The sequence below is a fragment of the Mus caroli genome, unplaced genomic scaffold, assembly GCF_978045245.1.
Source record: "Mus caroli unplaced genomic scaffold, Mus_caroli_1 scaffold_5, whole genome shotgun sequence".
NCBI classification, from domain to species: Eukaryota; Metazoa; Chordata; class Mammalia; order Rodentia; family Muridae; genus Mus; species Mus caroli.
The window spans coordinates 24,535,670-24,556,624 of NW_028227260.1; the positions used below are offsets into that span (position 1 = coordinate 24,535,670).

The following is a 20,955-nucleotide window of genomic DNA, read 5'->3' on the forward strand; positions in this document are numbered from 1 at the left end:
AGGTATTTATACCTTAACAATGGCCTTCCTGTGTGAATTTCACAGGACAGTGGCAGACCGAAAATAAAAGGCTGATTGAGGCCTGCAAGGTAGGCCTGTTTTAAATCACACTGATGTGGCATCCACTGGCCTTCTAGTTCTAAAAGTAAAGCAGCAAGCCCCGGGGAAGATAATCTTGCCTCCAGCCTTAGCATTACTCACCTCCAACTGGGATAACTAGTCTCACACACTCTGGTAACTACAAAAACAGAATGCAGAAGCAATCAATCAAAAGTTTCTTTGCAAGGGTAATGTTAAGAGGATGAACTTCCTGCTAACTTGGTACATTTAACACGCTTGCTTACTGGCTCAGCTCCTTGACTTCCCTCTGACTTACTTGCAGAGATTTTTTTTTTTTTTGAAATCACTGACTCCAATAATACCGCCCCCCCCACCCCCCACCCCGGCTACCACCTCTTATAGTCCAGGCTTTAGTGTGTGCTTTTCATACACCACACATCCCTCTTGGTGTAATAACTAGGAATTTACAAGCCAACCCTACTTTGAGGTATGGACAGCCTGGACTTTTTGCAGAAACTCAGACTGCTGAAGGAGATATGGTATTTAGTTAAACTGAAGTGAAGCCCTGCATAAATCATAAAGAGGCGAACCCAGGTTAGTCAAACAGGCCCCTAGGAGGTATTTGGGGAATAGACTTGCAGGCAGTTTTATTTTCCTACATTTGATTTACTTCCAAAATCCTGAGGCTCACAAGTACCCCAGGAGTATCTTGGCTCTCAAATGCTGAGCAGGTCTTGGCCTTGGAGCAGAGTTCTGGTGTTGTTTCCTGAATTCCCACATTGCTGTTTTCCACACATGGGTCAGGCTTCAAACTTCCTTTGTCTGGAGTGTGTGTGTGTGTGTGTGTGTGTGTGTGTGTGTGTGTGTGTTTATGTGTCTGGGAAGCGGGGAAAGGTCAAAAAAAAAAAAAATAAGAGTTTGTAATGTCCTGCCTTGTGTGGGTGCCCTCTTTGGTTCCTGTCCTGCGTCTTGCTTTTTTCTGGTCTGCTGGAGTCTGTATGATCAGGGGTGGGGTGCTCAGAAACCAACTGGAACCTGAGCTTTAGGGAGCTGCCCTAGTGAAGGCAGAGTTTTCGCATTTTTCTAATATGCCTGTAGGGTTTTTTTCCCCTGAGGAGAAAGGGGCAGAACTTTCTGTAGTGCCATAAATAAATTGCTTTAGAGTATTGTGTACTTCTTCTCTTGTTCTTGCATTTAGATGATCTGGCTTTTCACAGGGCAGCTAGAGGAAGATGTGCTAATTTTGCACACTTGGTGGCTGGAGACCGTCCCTTGGCGCAAAGCATTGTGGTTTTATGGGGTTGAGGGATAGACTATCCAGCACACTCTCCTTTCTGCTTGACCACTATGTCAGGGAAAACTCACAGTGAAAGACGGACTTTTTATTAAGAGTTTTATTACTTGACAACATTGTAGAAATGAAAACTTCCATGAGGTGTGTATAACTTTTATTTCTCTTGAGAAAATAGAAAGTCCTGATGGCATGGGCTTGTATGACCTATGGTAACTTTCGAGCTGCCCCTTTTACATGACACCTATTTTCTATTCTTGGTTGTGTCCATCATCATACTGTTTTTAAGGACACTTAAAGTTATAAATTCTGCAAGAATCACCAATACCTATTTCCCAATTTCTTCCTTCTTCTAAATGTAAACTCTTCCTCTGACGCACCATCTTTGTGAGCACACTTGCACTACTCTCTTATTTGTTTGCCTTATGAACTTATATCCTCTAGGCCCATCATATAAGTAGAACCACACATTTGTCCTTTTGTGGCTGGTTCATTTCATATCACATAATATTTTCAAGGCAGATACTTCTTTTTAAAAAAGAATTAAGATTTATTTATTTTATGTATATGAGTACACTGTTGCTGTCTTCAGACACACCAGAAGAGGGCATCCGATCCCATTACAGATGGTTATGAGCCACTACGTGGTTCCTAGGAATTGAACTCAGGACTTCTGGAAGAGCAGTCAGTGCTCTTAACCTCTGAGCCATCTCTCCAGCCCCAGATATTTCTTTTTTAATGGACTATTTTTACAGCACAAACTTTTTACACCAAAGTAGGAATTTCATTTTATGAAGAAGATCAAACAGGGTCCATAGTATGGTACAATGAATTTTTCGTTTTCAGATGGAAATATGTCTCCCCCCCCCAAAAAAAAGAGTTTTTAATGTGTAGTACTTTGGTAATCAAGTATCTTTACACAGGTGTTTTACAGCTAGTGGCTAATTCTCCTGGTATCCCCCAGAGGGCTTTCCATATTTTATAGGCAAGTCTTGAAGACATAGGGATGCTGTGGGGATTAGTTAAATGTGTGTGGCATAGTTTGCTATATAAACTCACTCTCTGAAATTTAGTTTTCACTCCCTGCTCTTAACGTCCACAGCTTTTACTGTCAATACCACTCATTTAGCACTTAGCATACACTTGTTAGTTGTCTTTTTATGTGTATATGCTGGAAGGCAGGAGCCAAGTCTCATACTGTTTTGTTTTTTTAGTCCTGTCCATAATAGCAGTTCGGTCTATGTTTGTTGATGTTGCCCTCTCCCTCCCTTTTAAGTAGAACGGGCAATGTGGGGGCTTTATAAATTCAAACTCAATTTAAACAAGCTGAAAGGGTTTCAGGGTAAAAACACAGAGGAAGTCATGCATGGCGGGAGAGGAGGAACACCTAAGACCTTAAGACACTTGGAAGACCCCCCAGGGAAAACAGAATTACCTAAAAACCTGTTGTTTGCCACAGGCTAAAGAAAGGTGACTCACTCATCGCCTGATTCACCATCAAATTTTCAACTGGTTAGAGAGTCTTATCCAAGATCCACAGTTACTGACTCCAGTAGCTTCCGGGAAGGCATTTTGAAAGTGATTTTGAAGGCAACTTCGAAGATTATGACCAAGCATATTTCACGGAGTCCCCCAGGCTTTTGCTACTGCAGTTTATTTTTCTTTGGCGACACAAGACTGGCCAGGACCCTCTTAATAATGAACTGAGTGAAAATATTTTTGATAAGTTATGAACAGAGGAGGTAAAAGTAGTTTTCCTGATATGGAAGGACATCTCATTCAATAGACAAATTCAAGGTATAATGGGAGTGCTGACCTCATGTACAGGAGACCAAATGAAGAACTCACCACTGGACTTATTCTTTATTGTTCGGCTTTAATCTTTAGAACTTCTTTTCCATTTAAACAGCAGTGTTGTGGAAACAAGTTTCTTCTCTTGGTGATGACCAGGAGGAATCCTTGTAAATACAAAACAACCTCACGAGGTAGATGTTTCTACACACAAAAAAATGTTTTTTCCCCATGGAAAAAAAAAATCACCTGACTAACCTCTCCTCACACATAGAGTGAATCAGACTCAGAATCCATTTTGTCACGATCCTAGCCTCTGATTCAGCAGCTAGTAGAACATACTGTACACTCTGCAGCAAGTCACCCACCCATTACCTCTCTTATAGCCAGAGGGATATTTGAAGACCCTATTTATCATGAGACAGTGTTTCTTCTGATCATGCCTTCCTTGGGTTAACTTGATCAATGGTACCTCTTAAGGCTCCCATTGGTTAGGCGAGGATTGGATGTCCCTCTCTCATTGGCATGGGTTCATTCCAACAACTCTAAATTAATGGGAGCTTTTATACTTATACTTGTTTCCAGTTCGAGACATTTTCACTTTGGTGATACACACCGTGTTTTCTTCTTTCAGCATCACCACCAAAATAGCACTAGGTGGTGGTGGAACTGCCAAACTGTTTGACAAAGAAATCTCACCCACTCTGGTTAGAAGAGGGGGTAATTTATTATTCTAACTCCAGGGAGCCAACTTCATATTCACTCTCAAAAATGATAGGAAAAGAGGTGCCTTTTCACAGCAAAACCACAGAACCTCTACAATCATGGCTAGAAATTCTTAAAACAGATGAACAGGAGATCGAACTCTCACATACAATCACATACTAAAGGCTCCACTCTGTGGGTCACACAAGTGGGGAGTGATTTAGAGAGTCTGTGCATACATTTCATTTTACTTTCATATTTGTGCCAATTAGAACACTGTACATGCCTTACAGCATCTACTTACATGATAAGAAAGTTAAGGCTGAGAAATTAAAGTCCTCTAAACATCACATAGCCAGGTAATGTGTGCTAGAGCCCACAGTGAATTCTTTCTTTGGTTCCAACTTCCTCGTTATTTTGCTGTTTGTGTTTTCATTTACTTAGACATTAATTTGTAGATTCCAACCCCCACCCCGTGTCCTGGGATGCTGTAGTACTCAACTCTCCATTTACTGGAGCAGTATCTTTCACTGGCACTAAATGTGAGCACCACAATGACACTTCATGTACTTTCCCTTTCTTTCCTGGTTTATTGAACTAAGAGGGAAAAGTTACCTATTTTGAGACAGTTGGACAGTGCTTTAAATATAAAGTTATCTTTCAGTTGGCTAACACACTGTTGCACCCTTTCACGAGACTGGGAAGTCAAGCGTCTTGTCTATCCCCAGCTTCTGCTGGGGAGAACGGAAAGCTAGACAATACTCTCTTGTTTAATTTTAATAATTTTAAGGGAGGGTGGGATCAAAGGATAGGATTGGCAAATGAAAAGACCAATCATAGGCCAACAGCAGGTCTGACTGGCCAATAAGTAGATGTAAAAGAATGGTGGGTGGGTCTTACTCAGGCCGGCTCTGCCAAGGCAAGCACACCCAGACTGGCCAAGAGGTGGAGCTTCCCCTGAGTCCCGCCCATCCCTTGGCGCCCTAGTGACCGGCCTCCAGGAGGGGGACATAGACCCTTCTAGAAATTTGGGGCAAGAGGCTGGAGCAGAAGGCTTAAGAAGATTGAGGCTGTTGGGGCAGGGTGACAGAAGAAAAGGGGGGACTTTGTGGGGTTTGCCTTGTGTAGGCTTCCAGCTGGTCAAAGGAAACGAGGGAGACGCATGAGAGCTGTATCTGAATTTTGTAACGCTTTGGTTCCGTGCTTTTTGTTTTGTTTTGTTTTTGTTTGTTTGTTTTTAAGGCGTTTCTATGATTTTTCCTCTCGCCATGGGGATGGGAGATGCGCTGACTCTCCCACGCGTCTCCGCTGTTCTGCCGCCATAGATTATTGAAGTCTTTGGAAAAGAAAAGAAAAGAAAAGAACAACAACAACAACAACAAAAAAACCAACCCAACCAACCAACCCATCAAACCAAACCAAAAATCGAACCCCGTACCTTCCTTTCTCCCACTTTAATTCCTGTACACACTATCGGAACTACCATCACCAAGTAGAGTTCGCGGCGTGGGAGGAAGGAAGAGCCTGCGCGTTATCCCAGATCTCTCTCCCCCAGACTCCCGAACCTAGCCCTATATCAATTGTTTGAAAGTTCCCCGCCTGAAGGCCGCCTGGCCTCCTGGGGTGCCGCCTCCTCCCCTTCACCAGGGTCCTGCGGGCCTCCCTCCTGCCTCCCGCCCTGCTGGCTCCGCCCTCGGCCCTGCCCATTCCATCATCCACCCCCCTCCTTGTGGGCGGTCCTAGCTGCTCACGGCCAGAAGAAAAGCCACCGTGCCTCCCCAGCTTCTACCTCTCACCCTTCTCTTAGGAGCTGCCTTCTTCATCGCAGTCACGCCCCTTCCTTCCGAGGAGCTTTCTGGCTGCGTTCGCTGGTAGACCCCTGAATTACCCCTCCGTCTCCCTTCTCTTTCGTCCCTTCCCTTAGTTCTCATCGCCTTCCCCCACTACCACCACCTCCAGCCTATCTCGCCTCTCACCATCCGCTGCTCCACCCTCCGGCCCGGTATCCTACTCGTCCACTGCCACCAAGGAGAGACCCGAGGGAGCAGCGAGGTGGGGAGTAGCCGGGACCTGGGGCTTCCTCCCTACCCATCCCTGGCCTCCGGCCCGGGACCCAGACCGTTTGAGCTTGCGGAGAGAGTCCTCACCTTGTCTTGATTGCTTTCAGAGGTAGGAGAAGCGTCCTTACTTTTGCGGGGAACTGGGGCAGTAATCTGTGGTGTTGTAAACTTGATCATGCCCTTATTTGTGGGTAGGTTGTTGTAGCCTGTGAGGATGCCTGTATGTTCTCTTTTTGCCGCTGGCCTTGAGTTTTCTGAGATGTGCGAGAAGTTTATTTAACGCAGTTTAAAAGTATGTGTCCCTGTCCTACTTTAAGGAGGAGATGCTGGAAGGGGTTCCATTGCTTGGTGCTGCTTTACTTCCTCCCTAGGTTCTTGTAGGTTCCTACTGATTTGATCGCTTAAGGAACTAAGTTAGGGAGTCCAAGGTCTACCTTCAGTCTCCCCACTAATTTAGGGACGCTGAGGTCTACCTTCAGTCCCGCAACTGAGTTAGGGTGTGCGAGGTCTACCTTCAGCCCCTCCTAAGTTAGGGACCCCGAGGTCTACCTTCAGCCCCCCCACCCCCACCCCCCCACATATACACACTAATTTAGGGACACCGAGGTCTACCTTCAGTCCTGCAACTAAGTTAGGGACCAGAGGTCTACCTTTAGTCACGCAATTAAGTTGGAGACTCCCAGGTCTACCTTCAGTCCCTCCACTAAGTTAGGGACTCGGAGATCTACCTTCAGTTCAGCTTGAGGAATTGCCCTTATCTCAGATAGCTAGATTGCTTTCTCCGAAGTGCTTAGGCTTGGGTTTGGTGCTCACGCTTCCTGACCCCAAGGCCATGAATTCTTCAAGTTTTAAAATGTGGAAGTAATGAACCACGCAACTATTCGCTTTATGTATGCATGCATGTGTGGTGGTGGTGGTGGTTGTTGGTGGTGGTGAGACTCCCGAGGCGGAGATTGCCGTTATTTGCTTCATAAGGTCAGAAGATTTTAATAAGTAGTTGTGCAACATCAGGAAGGTGGTTGATTTAAGGTCTGAGCCCCGGCCACAGAACTTCTTGTTCATCAACAGCAAGACCATCTTCATAGATAGATGATGAGAAGAAGGAGAAGGAGGAGTGAGAATGACAGATTTTATAGACCACGGGCAGTCCCTGATGATTGCTGCTAATAAATCATAATATGCAAATAATTTGCAGCAGGGGGCTGAATACAAATTAATGAAAGATGAAAGGGAAAGATTTGGAAAAGCCTCCAGATAGCCCCTTGCCTCCAGACGTGGGGAAACAATTTAAAACTTACACTATAACTTTTCCCCCCTCTCATTTAGAAAGATGATCAACCATAATCTTTAGTGATGAAGGGCTAAGGATATATGTAACTCTTCTTGGGTTTGGCCTTGTGAAACTCGTTCTTTCTCAGGCCAGCTTTGGAAAACTACCTCAGACTTTCAGTACCCTCCTTCAATAGCTAAGAAAAGTCGGAAATGCCATTTTGGACACGGGGTAAATTCTTACCTGTCTCCTACCTCTCTTCACTTGTGCAAGTGCCACAGGCTTTAGACTAATTGGGTTGAAAGACTTGTTCCTGAGATGTACCTGAAAGCCATTGCTTATTCTTTAGGGAATAAATAATTGACATATTTACATAAAATCTTTGGTTGGTTTTAACAGCGGGCTGCGGAAGATGCAGGAAGCGGGTTGGGGGTGGTCAGGAAGGTAGAGCAGGAATGCTACAATGTTACATAGTGACAAGTTTAAAGGCTATCACGTTTCAGATCAGCTGGGAGGGAAAAGCTGGCCTGACCAAACTACATTTTAAAACGGGCCTGGGACATTTTAATAGCCAGGTGGTTGTGGAGTAGCTTCATCTATTTACAGAAGATAACTCAGGTCCCAGCTATTCTGTATGGGTTTGCCTGGTGTCGTTTATGGGCCCTTTTTGGTGCTACATCATTCTTCATTTTAAGTTCCCTCATACTTTGAAAAAAGTTTGTGTCTCTGTAAAATTGAAACTTAATTTTTTTTCTAATTCACAGCCTAGGTATAAAGTAATCCTGTAACTCCACCTGTATGTACAGTAAGTTTTACATGGATATCCTGAGTCTCTTTACTTGACCACCAACAACACAAAAAAAAAAGTTTAGAGATTCATATTTGTCTTTGAGATTTGGAGAATCAAATGTAATTTTTTATTTATGAATTAAGGTTTAATAGACTAATGCATAACTAAGGCATTTTTGGAGGCCAATTTTATTCTACTTTTGCTATAGAATGAAGTGGACCTTCGAATGCTTTTGAGAATGGAATAGTAGGAAGATAGAGCGATGGGCACTTTGACTTTGAGGTCCCATTGAGTGCCAGCATTCTAAGTGGGTACATCTGCTTCTGGGCCTCTCCTAAGAGCTCTCTCCCAGGGCCTGTGCCTTCTTTAAAAGGGTGTCTTTGTAATTAAGCAGCCCTTCCCCCCCAACTCCCTTCTTTTGATCCAGTTTTTTAGGCTTATTTTCCATTTGGAGACAAGAGGAGTTTCTCACACCCTCCCGCTCCCCTCTTAAGGTTTCCTTTCCTTTATTTATCCCAGAAAATCACACATACCCCCACCCAAGTTCTCAGGATGGTTAGCAGTTTTGTTTTGTTTCGGACAGAGGCAGTGTTACCAGTTAGGAGGAGAAGAAGATATATTCCCCCTTGGGAAATGCTTGTGGCCAGGTAGCCTCCTCCATGGAGACTGGACCTTTGGAATGCATGAGAAGAATCTATTCTTCAGGACTGTCTGGTAGAAATTGTCCTTTGCACCCATTAAGCCCAGCTTAAACCCACTGAAAGGGGTGGAGAGAGGTGTGTGTGGTCGGGGCCTAGCCTTTTAGGATGGTAAATGTCTCCAAATCTCCTATTACATCACCTCTTTCTCCCATGGATTCCGTGGGTTTAGAGAGCTGCGTGACAAGTTAATTAGCTGGGGACTAAACCAATTTGTTTAGAATCGTGATCTATTGATTTCCTGTCCTCAGGAATTTTTGTCAGTGTTTTACTATGATGTGTTATCTTTAGCATTACTTACTTTTCGTTCCTTCTCGGCTTTTGTGGACTTTGGTCCAAAATCTAGGTTTCCACCCCCAAGTCAAAGGTTAGAATTTAGCTGCAGGAACTAAGGGGGTATTAAACAGCAAAGCACTCCCCTCCATGGTGGGCTTCTGACCCTTTTTAAGGAAGCTGCCCCTTCCACGTACAACACACACAATCTGAACAAAAAAGAAAAAAGAAAGAAAAGAACCTAGAAGGTCATTTGCCTTATAAAAGCAAACGTTCTTGAACAGAACTGGCTTTCTTAGTGTCTTTAAACCATTGCTTGATAGGTTTAAAAAAAAAAAAACTCACTATATCTGGACTTTCTCGGGAACATATTTATTGCATAAAAGACTACATTAGCATTTGCTGTGTTGATTATTTCTTGAACTAAATGAGGCTGTTATTGGGCTTTTGAAGCCTTTTGTTATATGGGATGGAGGTAATTGTACATATCATTCTGGCTTGTACTAATGCTGGCCACATGAGATTTAGCCCACACATGCTTGTAGAAAGGATTTAGCATTACTGTCTAGAGACAACTCTAACTTTGTAGATTCTGAATGTGTAAGATTATCCACCTCATTTTGGTAAAGTATTTTATTTCCACTTGTTTTTTGACTAATACCAGGACCTAGATTAATTTTTATTTTAGCAAATAATGGTCACTGATACCATTTCTGGGTGAACCCACTGGTGGGAGGAGCCTGGCCTTTAGGTGCATTTCCTCACCCTAAACTGTGGAGACTGGGCAGAGTGATATTGATAGACAATTTTTAAAAGTTTATGCTTGCCTTCTGAGGCCTCATTTATCTGGTGTGCCCTTGAAGGATTGCTATCAGAGTGAAGCAAACAGTTATGACAAACACAATCCTGTACTCATCCTGTATGCAGGGGTGGATTGGGGGGTGAATCTGTAATAACGCATCGACAGAAATGTGCTTTATATTTTAGCAGTATCAAATAATAAGCCCAAGAGTCTCTACGAAACTGCAAGAATCCTGGTCCCTCTACGAATGGGAGTCTTCCCTACTTTGGGTCATAAGAGTAGGTAATGTTGCTTTTCAACAAGAGTTCATTGGAGACGAAGTGTTGTAAACTGCTATAGAGTAAAGGAGTATGAACCAATGAGGACATGTCAAGAGTCTCGTTCCTGGTGTGCCTGGGGGCACAGATAGGTTTCAGTGAGCGCTAATCATTGCCTAATTTAGAGGTGGTTTATGTATGTAGCGAGCCTATTCTTGTGGCCTCCCTCCTCTGCCACTCTTCCACATGAAGAAAAACCAAACCAGAACCCAGTGTTTACTTATTTAATTGATTGGAAATTATTTTTAAATTGCTGCACCATTGATATTTCATTAAGATAGTATACATTTGGGTGGACTGTGTAGGATCCAGAATGAAGAAGGGGGATCAGGAAGGCCTAGAAAAGCTTGATTGATAGCCTCAAAAATAATGTTTGCCAGACTGAGGCAAAAAGAAACCGTGAGGAGACAATTTTGTAGGCAATGGAATACACAGTATATAGGCAAAGTTGTGTGGTCTGCACACAAAGGATTCTTTTATCTGAGAACTTTTGTACATAGTGAATCTTAAGTTTCATGGACCTCTAACTTTCCTTCAGTAAATAAAATATAATCTCTGTGTTATGTCTAATTTTTGCTATTTGGTAAACTAATATTATTTCTCCACAAATTCATGAAATTTCTCCAGCTAAAATGTAAATACTAAAATCTAATTCTGTAGCGTGTATAAATCTCCAAGTGAAATACAGGAATATGCTTCATACTTTGTGTTCCTGGGGGTAAAATTCAGGTGGGTATATTTGGATATCTCTCTCTCTCTCTCTCTCTCTGTCTCTCTCTCTCTCTGTAGATTTACTTGACATTTGTGAAGTCACTTTCACTCTTTCTCTGGCTGCCTGAAATGGCATTAGTCTGTGTGACTTGAAGCCAGGATCTGGGATTCTCTACCCAGCCCCTCACTGACTTGCCATGTGACCAAGGATAGCTGAATTAGCTGCTCTCAGCTTCAGTTACCCTTCTGGGAAGCGAGGATATTAATACTTCACAGAGGTGTTCAGGCATGCTTCATATTGGGCACATGCTTTGAGGTCATTGGATGAAAGGTGTTTGTATGATGGCAGAACAGGCTTATTATAGGGTCCTGAGCAGGTGTTCATGTTTAATGAGCTTTTGCTCTCTTATAACATACAGTGCCCTTTGGTGCCCTATTGCCTTACTGACTATAATTAAGACTGACCCTATATTTCTGTTATTGACCCTCTCAACCTTTTCCAAAAAAATAAATATTTTCATATTCTGTCATAGGTTGAAGTAAAAACTGAATGGACTGTAGTGACTGTCAGGGTGAGGAAGTGACATTAGTTGGAATGCACCCAAGTGACCAATGAATTCTTGAAAGTACCTTCCAATGTTAGAGTAAAGCAAATGTGGATGCATCTGTGTTTTCAGGGAGAAAAGTTTTGAGGAATATTTGCCAGTGACAAATACTACTGATAGCCAGGGACTGAAACACAGCTCTTGTGGTGTTTTGTGCACAGCTGGTTTTTATTAATGATGGAATATTTATGCTTGCTGTACAATTCGTGGCTCATTTCCATGTGTATGTCAGAATTTAAATACCCCTAAAGGCAACATTAAGATAACATTAAATATAAATGTGGCCAAGCTAGAAAGAGTGGACTTGGGGGGGGGTGTATCTCCCTTATATTTATTGGTGTTGCTTTAGATTACAATAACTGATCACCTTTACACATTGATGCTGATCTTATAATATCCCTTAGTAAACTTCACATTTTGATACCTTTGATAGGAACAAGTGATTGGCTCCCCCCTATGTATGATGCAGATGAATCTGATGTATGTATTTTTTTAGGACCTTTTTTCCCCCCCAACACATGCTTCTCATTATCCAAGAGGCCTGGTCTCAATCAGGAAAAGAGCAGAGAAACCACATAATTGAAAGGAGAAGGACGGTGGTGCATACTTGGAATATTTGTGGGAAGGGGATTGCTGACATCAGAAAATGCAGTGGCCTGAGTGTTAACAGCATCGGAGAGAAATCAGCTTTCTGTTTCTGTGTATTGAGAATTATTTTAAGGCGATACAAATATGGGCCAGACTTGACATCTTTTATGAAGTTATCCTGGAAACTTTGATGAGTGTTGTTATAGAAAAGTTCAATTAAAACCTTCCCTGTTAGGAAGCTAATTAGTGCATCCTTTACTTGTTTTTAGTTGTTTTCAAGGGAGTACCTGTTTGCATTGAATTAGTGACATGCATCCTCGTGTGATAGCAAACTAAGATTAAAAAATATTACACAGGAGGAAAAGCATTTAGATTGCCAGTCCTGAAAACATAGAATTTCCTTTGTTACATTTGGGTTTTCAGTTCAGATCTTTGTTTTTACTCCCTAATGGGTAGTGAACTGGGGAATAGTTGTGAACTGGGGAACTATAGTGGCATATGATAACACCCATTTTATTTCATTTTTCCCTTCTTGTATGATTGTCTTTTCTCTGTATCCCTCCCCCTTCTGTGTGTGTATGCATGTACATGCTTGTGTTTGCCTTAATACATGCATGTGTTGGGGGCAGGAGAGAGGTGGGTACAGATTGTTTTCCAAAGCAAATAGTATTTGGAACTAAGAAAAATATTGATGACCTGTTTCACCCGCTACGGGGTTCTTTCTGCCCGAGGGTGCTGATTGGGATTGTGTAGGGAAGTGTGGCAAATGTTTTGACCTGGTTGTTTCTGAGACCAGGCTGAGCACACTTTTGGTAGTGTGAAGAGGTTATGGTGACCTCACCTTAAGAGCATATGCTTCCTAATAGTCTCTATTTTGCTTCACCTCTTTTAGGGAAATCCACATTGGTTTCTGAGATTTCAGGACCATCTGCAGAAGACTAGATGTTCTATAGAGGAATGCAATATATTTTGAGCCTCACTTCCCTCCATAACTTGTAGGAGATGGTCATTCTTTATACATAGTCCCTGGTGCTTTTCCCCTCATGGGCCATGCCTGCCTTAATGTCCGTTACTGGGGCAGTTACTTTGGCCACATGGCATGTGGCATAACTGATCGTACTCAAGTACTTTGAGAAGACAAGGTCTAAATTCAGCTCTGTTAAGCAACACAGTCACACTGGGTTTCTGGTGCTTGCAGGTCAGCAGCCGGAGGAGGGGCAGTGTCTCCAGAGAGTGACTCAGGTTCTTTGGCATGCTGATAGGAAACATTGGCTCTTGTCCATGCACCTGCTGAATGATGCCACACCTGCCGTGAGCACCTGAGCTACACGCACTCAGACACAAAACCCCAACTCCAGGCAAATGGGGCTCCTTTCCAAAGTCATATCACAAAATGGGGGACTCTGAACTATGTCAGTAGAACACCCCCAAGAGAGTTAGATGAAGCCAGTCATCCCTGTGTTAGCTTGGGGAAAGGTCTTAAAACCTTTCTCGTAGGTAGAACACACTTAGACATACTGTTGAAGTGCTGAGTGAGTTTGGCTATTTGAGTTTCTCTCTCTCTCTCTCTCTCTCTCCACTAAGATTTAAATTTAATGAAAACAATTCTGTTGTGAATTGTCTTCTTGAAAACCAGACAGGGAAAGTATGGAAGGCTTTGTCTTTACCTACATAGGACAGGAAGTCACGAGATTTGGTTCTGATCCCAACCCTACTGGTGGACAACGACGAACCATTGGTCAAGTTAATTAACATTAGCTATCTGTTCTGGACTCAGGTTTCTCTGGTTATAAAGTCGAGTTAATCAGATCCACCTTTATTTATTTGCATCCATAGCTGCTGAGAAAACCAGGAGGAGTGAAAGAACGACCGACTCCTTAGAAGGCTGAGAAGCAAAAGGTAAGAATCATGTTAACATTCTATGGCCTCCAATCCTCTTCTATTTTAGCTTCTATCCAAGTCTTTGGAAAGCCATTATTCAGTCTTTATGCACATACTGAGCATAAAGAGGGCTAGAAATAATATATACCCATCCCATGGCCTCCAAGATCTCATAGCCTAGGAAGTTGCACTTGTCTTCTGTTTATGGGTCAATTTGCTGTGATTTCTGTTTGGACACTTAGAAGCACAAAAGAGGAGTATTACCTTCTTTTATGTCTCCACATTACTTCTGGGGACTTCATCCCTGAAGCAAGATCTTCTTCATTGAAGTTATATAGAGGAGAGGACTTGAGAGTTTATTTATAAAGGAATTAATTTCACATTTACAATGTACCTGATTCTTGAATGATCATTTTCTTCTGGGGTCCATCATTCTATCAGCCCTGGTGAACTCTGCTCTTTCCTCTGTATGCCCCAACTCTCTCTATGATGTTATCACTTAACCATATACCAATGACTTCCAAAGATATATTTCTGTATGTCTTTGAAATCATGTCGATCCACAAATTCAGGGTCTTCTACAGAGCTCACAGATTTCTTTCCCCTTCTGCATTATCAGACCACAGCTCTGTGTTCTGCAGAAATATTGTATTAGCATCACCTGACTTTCTCAGGAGCTCCTGATGCCAGGACTCTGATTATTTGTTGTTGAGTTTTTTCCCTACCCCAATGTCTACTTAGTATAAGCTAAAGCTAAATACTTAGCTATAATAAACACTCACTAAATGTTGGTGAAAAACATGCTGTGGTTGGTGCTAAAATTAAGCTATATACAACGTACAATAGCAAAATAAAGGGATCAGAATTTATTGTCTATTGAGCAGAATTCAAGACAGGGAAGAAATGGAGAAGAATTAGTTAAAATCTTTGAAGGAGGAGATATAAAGCTGAACTGCATTTTTCTGAGGGTTCTGGAAAAGAACTGAAGAAAAGAAATGACCATCGTGCCTATTCTTGTGAAGCCAGGGACATCTGTGGCTGCTGCTTTCACTACCTAGAACCTCTGTCACATTGACCATTTAAACAGGTGGCACTTACTCATATCAGGTCACCCTTTTAAAGTGCTTTCACTGTGTCTCCCTATAGAGGCATGCACACAGACTCCTTGCTTCTGCACGTTCAGTTTTACACAGCAACCTGCCCATTAGAGTAGATTGAAGATGGGGAATCTCAAAACTAACAAATTCCATTCTCAGAATGTAACAGGCTGGGTCACTAGAACTGAATGTCTTTAAGCTGACTGTCAGACCTTTCCAAGGGCAAAAATGAAAGATGATATAAGCCATTACAGGCCATGAACCTGTTCTCACCCATCTGATGTTTTTGCTAATTAGCTTCTTGGCCAAGTGGCAATTTGGGGCAAGTGCATGCAAGCTAGATTCCTAGGGGAGCCCACATTCCACTCTGCCATTTCAAAAGCCACTGAGGTCCTACACTGATTCTCTTGGCTGTAGCTTCCCAGTGTCCCCAGAGCTGTGCTCTGACCCGGTAAAGAAATAGGAGCACAAGAACATTATATTAAGTGAAATTAAGATTCCTTGGGGCTTTTGATATTTTGCTACCTTTTGTTTGTTTATTTATTTTAATGGATTGTCTACAAATGTGTGCTCCTTGACCCATTTATTTCCTTTGTGGGATTATATATTAAGAAACAATATGTTTTATTAAGATTTAATTAATATCATTAGGAAAACATTTTCCAAAATATGGCAAAAGCTTAAATCACAAAGACATTTTTATAACATGATTTAAAGTAGCACAAGACTGGACCAGTTGACTATATTAATCATTGAAAATGGGTAAGTGCACGTTAATGCACTATTAGAATATTTGTTATGACATCCATGCCAAAACATGGCTAAAAGGCTTGCAATAAAGTGAAGTGTAAGAACCTATATTATGGGCATATTAGTATCTTATTGTGCTGCTTTGTGGCTCACACCTATAATCCTAGCACTGTTTGACTTGAGCAGGATTGCCACAAGTTTGAAACCATCATGGACTACATTGTGAGTTCCAGGTTAGTCCAGGCTACAGAGGAAGACTTTGTCTCTAAAACCCAAAACAGGTTTTTGTTTCATTGCTTTGCAGAGACCTAAATAATATGTTCAGTAATTTTAACAATGTTGAAGTACTGAATTTATAAGTGACTTGTCTTCTGTATTATAAATATTTGAATGTCATGTTTATGTTGTTTATGAAAGTAAACATAGCCGGGCGTGGTGGTGCACGCCTTTAATCTCAACACTCTGAAGGCAGAGGCAGGCGGATTTCTGAGTTCAGGGCCAGCCTGGTCTACAAAGTGAGTTCCAGGACAGCCAGGGATACACAGAGAAACCCTGTCTCGAAAAACAAAAACAAAAATATAATAAAAAGAAAGTAAACATAATGGGAGGAGATTGTTAAGGTAACAGGTATCCAGGTACACACTCTTTTCCTTTTATGTTCATTCTGATTTTATGGATCTCGAATACTTTCTTGAGGCAGTAAGCAGTGAGATGTGGGGGAAATGATTTAATCATCCTTTTTTGAAATGGATATATATCAGAAGATAGAGTGGTGGCAACAGAATTCACCCCACTACTCTGTGTTTCGCTGACCCCTATGTGATACATTTTGTGCCTATCAATGTTTGGGCTAGTTGCTTCAGCACAAGATTAACTAAAGTATAAGTAGAATAAGAAATGACCAATTCAGGTCTGGGTATGATGGCTCAATGGGTTAAAGCAAGTACCCCTGGGAAGACCAGAGTTCCATCTCCAGGAGCTGCATGATGGAAAGAGAGGTGACTCCTGCAAGTTTGACCTCTGATCTGTACATGCACAACATGGTATACATGCCCACATACATGCACAGGAACGCACATACACAGACACACACACACATTAAACAAATTAGAACGTAATAAAACATTTGTAAATTAATTAGTGTTTTAGAAACAGCTCTATCACGAGATGCTTGGTAAGCCTTGAAAATTTCAAGGCCTTTTAACTATTTGCCAATGTGATCTAAGCAATGAATGACATAGGTGAAAAGGATTGATGCTCATTCTTGCGTTACGCATTTTCTAAGCAAGTGAGGAGTTAAGCAAGAGCAAATGGCCTTCTGTTGCGAGAGTCTCCAGAGGGTGGGGCATTAAGTGGTCTCCCACAAGCCTTCCCAAATTTGACGGTGGATGGCTTAAGAAACCCTGCACCAATAACTGAGATGCAAATAGGGACTTTAAAATAAAACAGCTATAAAATTTTTAAAGCATACTAAAAACAAAACAAAACAAAACAAAAAAACCCAACAACCTGAAATTGACATGATAATTAGAGTAATAGTTAACTTTGGAGTCTTTACTGTGTGTCAGGCTCCATGCCCAACATTCTACATGGAACACCTCTAACCCATCTTAGTGTTTAGTATTATAAACACTATGCTATGCTATGCGTTGTATACAGCATTGTTCCTAATTTGTGAGTCATGCCACTGAACTCCATGGGCATAAAGAAACATGGATGAGGGCAATTAATAAACCCCTGGATTGGAGATTTGAAGTTGAACAGTAAGATTGTAGAACCCTTACCTTTCTGGTGGTTTTACTGCTTCCCCATTACCTGTTAAACTCATGATATACTACACAAGGAATCGAATGTGTGCCTTGTGTCACAAGATTTCTTGGGAAAGATTATGTCTATTAAAGATCAGGCCAGTAAGCAGCCCAACTTGACAGCACATGAGGATATACTGGGACTTCTTGGCTTTTTGCTGTTGTTAGATTCATTTATTTATTTGAGTGGATATTTGGCCTGTGTGTATTTGTGCATAATCTGTATACAGTGCTTATGGTGGCCAGGAGAAAGCATATTATACTGTGGGATTGAAGTTACAGACAGTTGTCAGCTGTGTGCGTGCTGAGAATTGACTGAACCCTGGTCCTCTGGAAGAGCAGTCAGTACTCTTAACCACTAAGGAATCTCCCCAGCCCATCCTTCTAGCTTTCAATGAGGGTGTGCATGTGTCTGTGTGATGTTTTATTCACAATGGCATAGTCACAGAAAATTTGACCTGGATCTTTTCCATTTATCTGGAAATAAAGTATGAGGTAGATTGATCCAAATTTAACAGAGGAAGAAGGTTTCCTAGACTAGGTTTTCCATCCTTGTTTGTAGTAAAGTGGAGGCTGAATGGAGAGGAAGTAGAACAAGAGTTGGAAAGACCTAATAGGCTTATTGAACATTCATTTAAAGGGCAAACATTTGTTTTTTTCTGGCTACCTGGTAATGTTCATTTGCTGTGTCTTGGCTTGGGAGATACCTGAGCGCTCCCTAATGTGCTAGGCTCAACCTCTAGTTATTTGGGGGAGAGAATAGTGACTGCAAATGGAGTAAGAATTGACCTTCACTTTGCTGCCTTGCTGTTACAGAGGAGCTGAATATATGGATTTATATTTGCACTTTTCCTTTCGTCTCCCATCCGATATCCTCAAAGGCACTCTGTGTGTCCAAGAGCAACAAGGTTATTTTATTGATTGAAGATGTCAGATCCCTGGCAGTGGCAAGATTAAAAGTGTAGGCAAATTAAAGGTTGCAGGATTCATACTATTTTAGTTGTTGTGCATACCACAAGGAACTGTGTCTTTAATAGTATCTTGTTTTTCCTTAGCATCCCAGATGGGCATAAGATCTCTAAGAACAGAGCCATAGCTGAGCAGGAACTAGGTATAGTGTTTATCTGTTTGTTTGTTTGTTTCCTGAAGTGATTTGTTTTCCTATTAAACAGAAACCAAAAGGATCTGGTGTGGGAGTGGAAGAGCACAGTAGGTACTATAAACTGATTAGGACTTTGAAAAGAATACAGGAAAGCAGAAAAGAAATTTTGGGGAAAAGAGATTTGAGACAAGTAAGGTTTTCTCCAGTGAAGATCAGGGTGTCTGAAGAAAGCCAGTCTCAATCAGCATGAAGAATCTAAGCAGGTCTGGAGATAAAACCTGTGGCACTTTTTTCTCCAGGGGCTCCCACTTTGAAAGCCTTGGGCTGTTTTCTTGTGTCTCAGTTGAAACAGACAATTGTTTTGCTCAGAGTAGGACAAAGAAGCATGGTGGTTCTTTCCCAAAGTTCTGCACACAGTCTGACTTTGATTCCAATTAAAAGTTGCTTCTCTGCTATGAAATGAGGGGGAGACACCCTAACATAATTACCTTGCAGATTGGTAGCAGTTTTGCCTTTGATCATGATCATAACTTTGGACCAAAACAAGATGGAAAGACAAATTTCCAGGTTTCTTCACTCTTTATCTGCTCAGTTTATTTTTGGCAACATTGCAAGGAAATAATGTTAAATTAATCACTGTGTGGTTTTGTGGATTTAAAAAAAAAAAAACTTGAAAATTTTGGGCAAGCTCCCAAAATAAGATGCTCATGTGTTTCTTCTGCATTGCTGTGCTGCTTACAGAGCCTCTGGTGTGGATTAAAGTTTTCTTTTTCTTTTTTCCTTCTTTCAAAGTGATATGAATGAGTCATGGTTAGGCCCGGATGTGGTTCATGTGCAGCCTTATCGAAACACACACTCTTAAATTTTATAACAGCATTGGTTGGACTTGGGAGGGATTCTTAGAGAGATTCAAAGCAGAAATTGTAAAGGAAGATGACCTCAAATCCGTATCTGTGGGATGTTTGTACCTCATCTTCAATTGTAATTGTACTTAGCTTCATTTAAAAAGTAGAATCCTTTGGCGGAGACACAGGGTCAGAGGAAGTGCTGAGAAAGCAAACCAAGGCATGTTCTGCTGCATGGAGAAGGGCTGCTGTTTTGAACTGGGTTGGATGTTCAGTTTTCCTCCTCTTGCAAGAGTGATTAGCCATTGATCAGAATGTAAGCTCCACCGGGAGCAGGAACTATACTGTGTGTATCTTTGTATGACTCATTGTGTCTAGCACGAGGATGGCAAATGTCTGGAATGGTCAATATTTTCAATAAATATTAAATGACTTGGCTGAAGTTTTGTTTTTCTTCTGCCCACCCGAGGCTGAGGCAGTAGAATCAGGAGTTTGGTATTCAGTGACTTTTTTATTTTTAACCTCAAATCTATTTCACGATGTCTGTCTTCCCTTCTAGCTTGTAAGACAGTTAAAAACTCATGAGCCTTTTCCTGCTACTGGCATCAACTAAACATTGTTCCCAAAGGTAACATTGGTTGTGGCTCTTTACCATCCTCCATGGTTTCGATTGGCATGGCGTTCCAAGGCTATGAGACTTGATCACAGCAGTACTTTCAAGGGTCACACTTTAGCCTTTCTGTCTCTTGGAGACTGGAATGACCTCCTGTATACCCCTGATGAACAGTGAGGTTTGCTTTCTGCCCTAGTGTAGATAGCCTTTGCCACTGACTTAAAAAGCCAAGCCACATGAGACAACACTTTCCCTTGGAAGGAGCAGTTTGGTTAACTGCTGGCTCTTGGTGGCAATTTAGAAACGACATTTTTATTTCTCCTCCCCACCCCTCCTGAACATTTCAGACTGACCAGTGGTTGGACTCTTGCCGGCGCTTACCCTGAACCTGAGTGTTAGGGGAGAGGGAATCTGCCTCTGCGGTCTCTGGAGCTGCTCATAAGCAAGAGTTCCCTATCCTGATCAAGGCTTTAAGCCTAAAAGAAAGCAGAAATAGGTACGAACCATTGGTGTGTGCGTGTATGGGTGTGTGCATGCATGCTTGCATAAGTGTGTATGTTTGTGTGCCTGCGTGCACGGGCCCTACATTTGTGTGTGATGGCCCACATGTCCACATGACCGGGAGCTTACGTGTGTATGTGTGTGTGTTCTGGATGGGCGGGTGTGGCCTGGGAGGGGGTGGCATACCTCTGAAGGTATGGGGCCTGGGACAGCTCAATGTCTGCATTCTCCTGCTTTGCAGGGGAGGGGTGGAAGTGGTATTTGCTTTAACTACAAACATTCTTGTTTCCATCTTTTTTTTTTTTTTTTCTAGAAGAAAAGAATTTGGTAGTCATCTGTCCAATTTCAGGCAACAGAAGAGGTTTTTATATTTGACTCTTGAGTCCAAATCTAACAA

General features: G+C 41.9%; 1 protein-coding gene across 3 annotated transcripts in view; it reads left to right on the top strand.

Annotated features, from left to right (window-relative positions):
- Positions 1-5,596: 5,596 nt before the first annotated feature.
- Positions 5,597-20,955, top strand: part of Amot (angiomotin) — a 58,396-nt gene continuing 43,037 nt past the window's right edge. For 2 of the 3 annotated variants that reach the window (XM_085837983.1, XM_085837984.1), the window contains exons 1-2: positions 5,597-6,016; positions 13,798-13,860. The gene's annotated coding sequence lies outside the window, so the exon portion shown is untranslated. Of the gene's footprint in view, positions 6,017-13,797; positions 13,861-20,404; positions 20,554-20,955 lie in introns of all 3 variants that reach the window. The other variant, XM_029473546.2, reaches the window with a different exon arrangement.